This window comes from Mus caroli, chromosome 16 (genome assembly GCF_900094665.2).
Source record: "Mus caroli chromosome 16, CAROLI_EIJ_v1.1, whole genome shotgun sequence".
Classification (NCBI taxonomy): Eukaryota; Metazoa; Chordata; class Mammalia; order Rodentia; family Muridae; genus Mus; species Mus caroli.
Genome location: NC_034585.1, coordinates 51475645 through 51485944, shown reverse-complemented (window position 1 = coordinate 51485944; position 10300 = coordinate 51475645). Strand labels below are relative to the sequence as shown.

Here is a 10300-nt window from a genome sequence, read left to right as displayed (position 1 = left end):
GCTGTTTCTGCAGGGTCAGCACACAGAATCTGATGCAATCCTGGTCTAAGAAAGCTGTCCTTAATAATAAGCAGGTAACAGAATATGCCAGCATTGTCTGTATGGTACAATATAGATTTGGCCGGCATGAAAAATTCAGGGAAAGGGTATTATGGAGTCTTGCAACATAATTCCGGATTGCTGCTGAGGACAGATTATGTGTGGCACAGGGTTGGAGTTCCTTTAAGAGAGCCATAGCTGTGAAAGTGATGCTTATTTTTTCAAATTTAATTTAATTGTTGTACTTATTCACTTTACACCCCACTCACTGGTCCCTTTCCAGTCTCCCCTCTCCCTCCCCTTCTCCTCTGAGCAGTTGGGGTCTCCCTGAGTATCCCCCTACCCTGATACTTTAAGTCTCTGTAAGGCTAGGTGCTTCCTCTCCCACTGAGGCCAGACAAGGCAGCCCAGCTAGTAGAACATATCCCAAGTACAGGCAACAGCTTTTGGGATAGCCCCATTCCAGATGTTCAGGACCCACATAAAAGTCAAGCTGCACATCTACTACATATGAGTGGGGAGGCCTAGATTCAGCCCGTGTGATGCCTATTTTTTTTTTTAATAGGAAGTCCAGGGTGTTGGATATCCCAAAACGATGGGCTGTCCACTGAGGAAAGCTACAAGGAAAAATCCATCCAGTTCAATAGGAAGATGATAATAGAGCAGGAGGAGGGTGATTTCCTAAGCTCTACCAAGCCCGGATGAGCCCACAGTGAGCCTCAGATCTCCAGCTTGACCTCTAGGGTTTGGTGTTATTTTTGCTGAGTTTAGGACTTGCTTTAATCTAATGATTCTTTTTGTTTATCTCCATTCTTCCCTTTTCACTTGGCATGTTGTGTACTGGAAGTATGCAAATTATTTTTATTGTACGGGCACTCACACTTAAGAGATTGCTTTGAATGTTAGAGCAATTTTGAACACTTTTAAATAGTTTTGAAATTATTTAAAGACTACAGGAACTTTTAAAGGTGGACTTGATGAATTTTATAGTATGAGCTGACTCTGAGCCTATGGGGACAATGATAGATTTTTTTTTTAAATAATGATTGTGTTTAGGTGTCATACTAACTTTTGATGGTTACTTTCTATCTCCTTTTCATTTTTTCTTCATTCCCCCCCTCCCTCTTTTAACACAAGGTGTCTTTGTAGCCCTGAATGCCCTTGAAATTGCTAAGTAGACCTGATTGGCCTTGAATGAAAAGAGATATGCTTGCCTCTGACGCCTGAGTGCTGGAACTAAAGGCATGTGTCACTACACCAGACATGATGCTTAATATTGATCATCTACTTGATAGAATTTAGAATCTGTGTGGTAAAAAGTCTCCTGGTATGTCTTTGAGAGATATTGCCAATTATGAGTGATACAATTGTGGGCAGTAACCAAAAACCAAAGGAGGGCTAAGAAACTTGCGATAGGAATCTTGATGTGCTACTAATATCTAGGAGTTTCCTGATGAGGGAGTCAAAAGGAAGATGTGGCCTCATAAATTGAGGAATCTATCTTCCCCAGAGAGTCAAGACCCCCATGTCCTGTCAGACAGTATATAGTTTCTACTCCTGCTGAGAGACTGCTGTCTTTCATTGTTCTGATTCAAAGGCAATCTGTTTTCACTTTCATTGCGGTTTCTATCTGCTTCCTTTCATTTTCATGTTTCCTTTATCAGTCACCATCTAACAGGCAGCCCCATTCCATGGGCTTGCGTTCAAAACTGAATAACAGAGGAGGGAGAGTTAATCACAAACATCCATTAGGATCTACTTCCTGACTGTAGGTAGCCTGTGACCAGCTGGCTCAAGCTCCTGCCACGCTTGGTTCCACGATGGACTGCAGCTTCGAGCTATAATTCAAAATAAAGCTTCCCTTTTTAAAGTTGCTTTTGCCAGTTATTTTGTCTCAGCAACGAGACAAATAACTAAGGCATGAGTTTTAAGGATTGGAAGTCTTTTTTTATATGGTTTTTAGAATATAACTGGATTCTCAGGCCATGTTTCAAATGAAAATTTCTCATAACTAAATTATATTCATGAGTGCTTTCTGGAACCATGAGCACATAGGGCCAAAATATAACCAGGTCTTGTACTCTTTAGTCTTGGTTAGCAATAGCTTCTCATTTTCTTCCTGTCGTATCTGTTGGATTACTGGTTCTGTTTTCCTAATCAGAAAACAGGGTTTTCTAAAAAGAGTATGAGAACCACAATAGCAAACCTAGCTTCTAACTGGGGAAGAGTTTCCTTCTAAATATTTGTTGCATGCTTCTCAGATATACTCCCTTTATAAAAGTTAAGTTACACATAGTGTTTGAGGCCTTGGGGAGAATGTAGCTCTTGTGTTCCACATTGGTATTACAATTATATATATTTTCCACTCCAATGGGAAAAATGGATTTAGGTTTTCATCATACAATGCCATATGAACAATCTGTTGAGTTCAAAGAGAAGGAAAATTACTATCTTGAGCCTTTATGAGTTCTTGAATAAAACAGCATAGTAGTAAAACATGGGTGAATACAGGAAACACGGTTTTGGATTAGGGGGGTACAAGTCTGTAGAAGGAAGAGGAAGATACTCATCTACATATTAAGGTCAAGCATAGCCTGAGCTATACACCATCAGCAAAATAACCCCCTGCAAGAACCCAAACAGACAAAAACAATAAAGCTGAATAGGGGGAAACCAAGCACATTTTTAGTGTGTGTGATGCACATCACCAGAGAGAAACCACTAAGGAAATAATTCAACAGGGTAGCTAGACACTACGTTTATACATCCTTTTCACCAAAGAAAGGTGAATTTGTAGAAAAATGACAGGATGAATGGTACCACTTTCAGACTCCCTACAATATGAAGGGGAGTCAGGCCTCCTTGAAGATTTCTATGGTGCTGTCTCTGGGCATGAACTGACAATTCCTTATAGGACTAAGAAGAGGATGGGGGTGAAGGACCAGGCAGAAAAAGAGAGCTTTTTTTCTGTTGCTGCATTCCACTTGGTTTTGATGAAATATTAATTTTTGTACTAAATAAACGTATTTATGATGGCTTTCTAAAATACTCACAGGAGGAAATATGGGGACAAAGTGTGGAGCAGAGAGAGACAGAAAGAAAGGGCATCCAGAGACTGCCCCAACCAATGATCCATCCAACATACAGACAGCAAACCCAGACACTATTGTTATGCCAAGACATAACAAGAGCCTGATATAACTGTCTCCTGAGAGGTTTGCCAGCGCCTAACAAATACAGATGTGGATGCTCGCAACCAACCATTGGACTGAGCACTGGGACCCTAATGGATGAGTTAGAGAAAGGACTAAAGGAACTGTAAATAAATAAAATATCCGATTTAAAAACAGAAGAAAAAAAAAGAAAGAGAAAGAAAAAAGAAATCCAAGGAGAAGGCTGGAAGAGGGGGGGAAAAGTAGGTGCGATATATTATTAATATATTTGGGTGATATGTTGGATATATCTGAACTCTACTCTCCCATCTAATATTTTTCTTGTAATTCTTCCCTAGGATACTTTTTCTTTCAGGTGTGTGGGCTTTTGTCTTGCCTCCAATACATTTGGAACAAGGCATGGGCAGAGTAGAGGAAGGTGCAGGGTATAGTTTGTGATAGCAGAAAGGACAAATTTACAAATGTTTTAAGGCAACAGACAGAAATTTTGTTCAGTTTTTAGAATCTTAATGCTTATACATTTTAGAAGGCTTTCTGTTAAAGTAAAAATCCATGTTTGCACATAAAATCAAATAGAAAGCAAATATTTATTAAATAGAAAAAAGCACATTAAATTATGGATTTTAAAATCTGAAGAATACTATAAGCAATACAAAACATAGATACAGAAAATTATTTGGTACCACTTTATAATTTTACATTTTGGCTGAGTGTTCTTTGGTACTTTATAAGGAAATTATTTTTATCATGCTTTGTGAAGAATTTTAAAATATTTCTTTTATCATGATATGCTAAATTATTCTATTATTATTGGCTTTAGTGATCCCTAGCTATGTGATGACATATATCCTTTTATGTTTGTGAGCTCAAACACATGGATTCCATGTTTTCTGTTTCATGGGACTCCCATAGGCACATATTACATACTTGTAACTGCATGTTATACATTATTAAACAATATCCTAACAGAATGGGGTTTTGTTTTCTAATTGATATTGAAGATGTATGAATCCTTTGCTAATAGTTGCATTTCTGATAACCAGAAGAATTTTCTGTCAGTTGTTTCTGAGATGATACCTCTCAGGGTGGGCAGGGTGAGGTGGGGTGGGAATTCATATTACATTGTATCAATGAGCTTAAAATACTTTAGTCTTCCAAATTTACAACAAAATCCCATTATACCATATAACATGAGTGAGGAGTCTGGAGTCTAAGAATTTGGAAGTTTTATGGTGACTCTTTCACTGGAATCCACGTATTTCCATTTGTTATTATGCTTTAGACCTTGACCCCAACTTTTGGAAGATGACCTTCCAGTGTGAAAGCTTTCATTAATCAGAATGGAAGGTCAATCCAGTCAGGGATGGATTTACTACCACCTTCATGAATACTGTGAATGAAAGCACCATAGACTATCACAGGCTTAGCATAGGATAAATATAGTTCATCATAGATTTAACAGACTAGGCTGATAAATGTATTTAATGGAAGATCATATCAATTCCCATCCTCTTGCCAGAATTTAAAAATTCTTAACCCTAACTGTTTAATAAATTCAAGAAAAAAGTATCACAATGTTGGTACGTCTTTATTCTACTTTTATTCTTTTCCCCTCTGCTTTGCTTGTACCTAGAATACTCCCTGAAGACCTATATTTAGAAAACTGGTGACAGCTAAGCTCCTTTGTGATCTTGTGGGAATGGTCAGGAATGGATCTTATTCAGAGGTTTTAGGCCACTGGAGGCATGGCCCCAAGAGAGTGTGTGGGGTCCCTCTTCTTTTTGTTCTCTTTCACATTCTCACCAGCAAGTGAGCAGCTTTGTTCTGCTCTGTGGTCCTTGTGATGATACTAAATGATACTGTGTGGGAACCTCAAATCAGTGAGGGCAAAACTGGTGACATGGCACCAGAAAGGCACTTGTTGCCAAGCCTGAGCGCATGGTAATTCATATCCCACATACAAGCTGTCCTCTGAAGGCCACAAGTGACCCATGACTTGAACATGCCCATACCCCTAACACACAAACAATCCAATGCACACACACTCACACACATACCACTCATGCAAACCACCACCACCACTACCAACAACAACAACAACAATGAAATCCTTAGTAAATGAAAATTTTCTAAGTTGACTGTGTCAGGGATTTGTTGCAGAGACTAGAAAGCTGAAACTTCAAACCTTTCTTCTCCTTCCCTTTTTCTCTCTGTCTTTTCTCCACTCTCACTTCTATCTTCCCAATCTTATTTCTTCATTTTCTTACCTTTTTTTTTTTGTTTATTTGTGTCTATTTGTTGTTTTCATGTTTTTTGAGATAGAGTTTCTTTGTGTGTAGTCCTGACTGTTCTGGAACTTGTTTGTAGGCCAGGCTAGACTTGAACTCACAGAGAGATCTGCCTTCCTTTGCCTTCCAAGATCTAGGATTAAAAGTGTACACGAACAAAATACCCATGGAAGGAGTTGCAGAGACAAAGTTTAGAGCTAAGATGAAAGGACAGACTATCCAGAGACTACCCCACCTGGGGATCCATCCCATAATCAGCCATCAAACACAGACACTATTGCAAATGCCAGCAAGATTTTGCTGACAGGACCCTGATAAGGCTGTTTCTTGTGAGGCTATGCCAATGCCTGGCAAATACAGAAGTGGATGCTCACAGTCATCTATTGGATGGAACACAGGGCCCCACAATGGAGGAGCTAGAGAAAGCACCCAAGGAGCTGAAGGGGTCTGCAACCCTATAGGTAGAACAACAATATGAACTAACCAGTAACCGCAGAGCTCATGTCTCTAGCTGCATATGTATCAGAAGATGGCCTAGTTGGCCATCATTCGGAAGAGAGGCCCCTTGGTCTTGCAAACTTTATATGCCCCAGTACAGGGGAAGGCCAGGGCCAAGAAGTGGGAGTGGGTGGGTAGGGGAGCAGGGCGGGGGGAGGGTCTAGGGAACTTTCAGGATAGCATTTGAAATGTAAATGAAGAAATATTTAATAAAAAATTGTAAGAGGGGACTGGAGAGATGGCTCAGAGGTTAAGAGCATTAACTGCTCTTCCAGAGGTCCTGCGTTCAATTCCTGCTACCACATGGTGGCTCACTACCATCTGGAATGAGATCTGATGCTGGTGTGTCTGAAGACAGCTACAGTATACCCACATACATGAAATAAATTAATTTTAAAAAATTGAAAAAAAAAAGAATTCTTCTTGGTAGATATTTCCTTTGATGAGTATGAAGTGTCCTTTCTTGTCCTTTTTGATAACTTTTGGTTGAAAGTCTGATAAGTCTGCCTTTATGGACTTGGAAAAATATGGAACACTTCATGAATTTACGTGTTATACTTGTGCAGGGGCCATGCTAATCTTCTCTGTATTGTTCCAATTTTAGTATATGTGCTGCTGAAGCGAGCATAGGATACTTCCTATAAACACATTATTAATTCAAATCCATATTGTTTTCAATTTTTCTCATTACCGATATTTTGTTTCATAAAATTTCGTTATATTTGAAGGAAAACAATATAAAGAATTCCAAAATATAATACTTTGGTACACATATTATTTTGTGTATGAGGTACTTAACAAGTACAAGTCAAGGCTTTCTCTGACTCACCTTTCCTTTCAAAGATAGAAGCATTAAAAGATATTCCCAAGTTGTCGTGAACTTTCTCCTTGAGTTTTGTCATCTGGGAATCCTGCTGCATCACAGGAAAGGAGCTTTGAAGTTGGCTTCACATTCAAGCCAACTTTATCATCAACTATCACATGGCCCACCTACTCTTCTAATGAACCACTAAATCACAAGTAACTGTACTGCATTCTGTTCAGGAGAAGCGACACCCCAAATCACCCACAAGAAATGGTCTTGCTGCAAACTGCAAGAGGATTTTTATTCAAGAGCGCTCTTGGTCCCACGGTCATACACCACACAGGGGTAGAGGACCGTGGCGCCCGGAGTAGCTGGATAAGGGGGTATTTAAAGGGAGAAATCACAACTCAAGGAAGTGGGGAGGGCGTTGTTGGGAAATACCAAAGATACCAGTTAAGAGTCACAAGGAAGTGCAAAGTCACAAGAGTTGCAAGGAATACCTGGTAATTGTGCAGGTTATCTCTCAAGACAGTTTCTAAGAGCCCCTAACAATAGTACATTTGCATAGCCGGTTCCGGCAATGGTCAGGGTGACTTTCAATGGTCAGGGTGACTTTCTTTGAATGAACACTCTTTGAACCCAGAAAGTGGGTGGGTGGAGGAATGTTGCTATCTGTTTTATGATTAGCATACCTTGGAGCATTGAGTCACAGAGGTCACATTCCCAAGCCTGGGCCTAAAGGCCAAGAATTTTGTTTTTACTTTGTTATACTTTCACTTTCACCTCAGCATTTGAAGAAACAGGAGAAGCAGGACTGCACTATCACTTTCTCCTCCCCTTTTGCCCAGAAACACGCATTAGTATGCTTATTAGAGAAATTCCTCCCAATGGGCAGATAGCCAAGGATACACAACCATCAAAATGAACCTGAAAGTCCTCGTTGTGTCCCAGTTATTTCCCCTTGTTTTATTTTCTTCAATGATATTTTTCCATGAATGTTCATGGTTCATCAAATGTAAGCATCCAGATATACAGATTTCTCTCTTCTTTTGATCTTCACTTTTGAAGGATCATTTGTTACATAACTCAACTGGTGTGCTTTTCAATTTTTAGTTTATCTTTCAATTCAGGATGGGCAGGAAAAGGTTTTGTCCTTGCAATAGTGCCATAGTATTCAAGTATGAATTTAAAGCCCACTTTTGAATTTAACTATTCTCTGAGTTTTTCGATAATTATATTGAGATATACATATTAATATACTTTTCTCTGCTTTTTATAGTTAATCTGTCAAGGAAAGCAGTTGGGAAAATCTTAAAGGTTATTTCCTTCCCCCAACTCCAAATTCAGAAATCAATCTGACAATTATTAAAGTTTTCATTTTCATCTTGTAAAGCATCAATCCACTCATCATTGATTTTCATTCTGGTGTGGGATAGATAGGATCTCAGTTTCATTGCTCTGCCAGGATGAAAGCATGTACGAGGTCTGAGCTGTCAAATCATCCTTTTCTCCTGTTCTGTCCAGTGACTTCCATGACCTCATCCTTGACAATGAAATGTTTCTAAAAATTTGAGTTGATTCACAGACATTAGATTTTCCTTATAGCAGTTTGACTACTCTCATACCAAATCATTTTTACATAACAGTTTAAAATGCAGTAATATGAGACATTTGTGACCTAATTTAAGCAATTGGACTCTGAAAGAAATTTCTTGGACTTTCTGCTCTCTCTCTCTCTCTCTCTCTCTCTCTCTCTCTCTCTCTCTCTCTCTCTCTCTCTCTCTCTCTCTCTCTCTCTCTCTCTCTCTCTCTCTCTCTCTCTCTCTCTCTCTCTCTCTCTCTCTCTCTCTGTGCTTGTTGATCATAGCTATGCTAACTACAGTAAGCAAATTGGTAGTCTTTCTCTGCTTTCCCTTTTTCTAGCTTTTGCTGCATGTGTCATGTCAGCTCCTGACCCTTACAGTGGAGGGGGAAAGAATCACTTTTTCCTGTGCCCATGATGCTTTCTTATATCAGGTTCATTAACGCATCTGCAGTTCCACTAACTGCTGATTTTAGTAGCATTTTCCTAATCGTAGAGCTGCATTGATTAGTGTCTCCTATATGGTTTTAATAAATGGCTTCCCTTCCTACTTATGACTTCGGATGAAATGTTCTGAAGCTTCCCTGTGCATCAGAATCGCCTCAGTGGTTTGTTGAACTAAAGATAGCTGAGTACCACCCCCAGAATTTCGGATTTGGAAGACTTGGAGTGAGCCCAAGGATCTGCAGCTCTACGGAGATCAGTGATGATGTCCATGGTGCTGTTTTGGGAGCCTCTCCAGGGGAGGGGAACAGGTGCCTTAGACTTACCTTGTCTTTACAGCTCCTGGGAATTTCTCTTTGTCCCCATCCTCTCTATTGATCAATGCTTTATTCTCAATGTGCTCAGGTGATCAGGTCTGTTAGGTGTTGCTCCTTTGGGATGGTGAAGTATCAGCTGAAAATGATCTTCCCTGGGGAGACTGACGCTTAGAAGAACAGCCCTTTGTCTTTTGACCTTGCTGTATGATGGCATGTAGCTCTATTTCTGTCTCCTCCTGGTTGGGTTTCTGCCCTTTAGCCCTTTTACATGCACCATTGTATAAAGCAGCTAAGAGCTATGGGAGTGGTGAGGTCAGGAAAGACAAGCATGAATTCAGCATTTATTCTCAAAGGGGAAAGAGGATAACTTGAAAGTGGTGGCTATTCCTTTAAAAAGCCATTCCTTCAGATGGTGAAGACTAACTCGAAGATTTAAGGTCCCAAGAACAAAAATTCCTGAAAAGAAGCTCAGTCTGTCCGGCTATGGACAAAAAAAATAAACTACTGGAAGGAGTCTGTATCGGAAGAGATTAGAAGGGTAGTACTGTGGAGAGACTGGAATTTTCCAGGTTCAGAGGCTAATTACTTATAGTTTTATGGGCTAGTTTTAGCCTTCCAGAACAACCACTCCTTGCCTGACACTGTATCTGAACTAACAACTTGTAATAATAAATAAAAACCTCATAGAAGTTATTAACTAGTTTCTGCCAATCCAAAAGCTAAGAATGTCTGCAGATAGCATTTTAGGCCTATAGATAAGCTGCCCATATCTCTTAGGCTCTGATGTACCCACCATTACATTTTAAACTTGCTTTTAATTATGTCTTTCTTTGCTCTGAAAAACTATAAAGACGTCATGAAGTGGCTTCCATGCTGGAACACAGAATTTGGGGTAACCTCCATGTGTGTTCCTGGAGCATGGTCACTCCAGATAAACTGCTTTTAAGATGAGAGCTTTGGTTTTTGTGTCAGTGGGTTTTAGTACTTGCAGTTGCCTTGCCATTTTAGCTATGCCTATAATTTAGTTGCCTAGATTCCCACAAAGGCTTGTTCTAACCTGATGTCATGATTAATAAAATCTTCCTCAAACTCTGTTAGCTTTGCAATTGCATTTGCCTGTGAGGAAAGGAGATTTTTCACTCACCAGGTAGTGT

General features: G+C 39.6%; 1 non-coding gene across 1 annotated transcript; it reads right to left on the bottom strand.

Annotated features, from left to right (window-relative positions):
• Positions 1 to 6519: 6519 nt before the first annotated feature.
• LOC115029683 lies at positions 6520 to 6626 on the bottom strand. Its single transcript, XR_003835232.1, has one exon. It is a non-coding gene; the product is annotated as a U6 spliceosomal RNA (small nuclear RNA).
• Positions 6627 to 10300: the final 3674 nt, after the last annotated feature.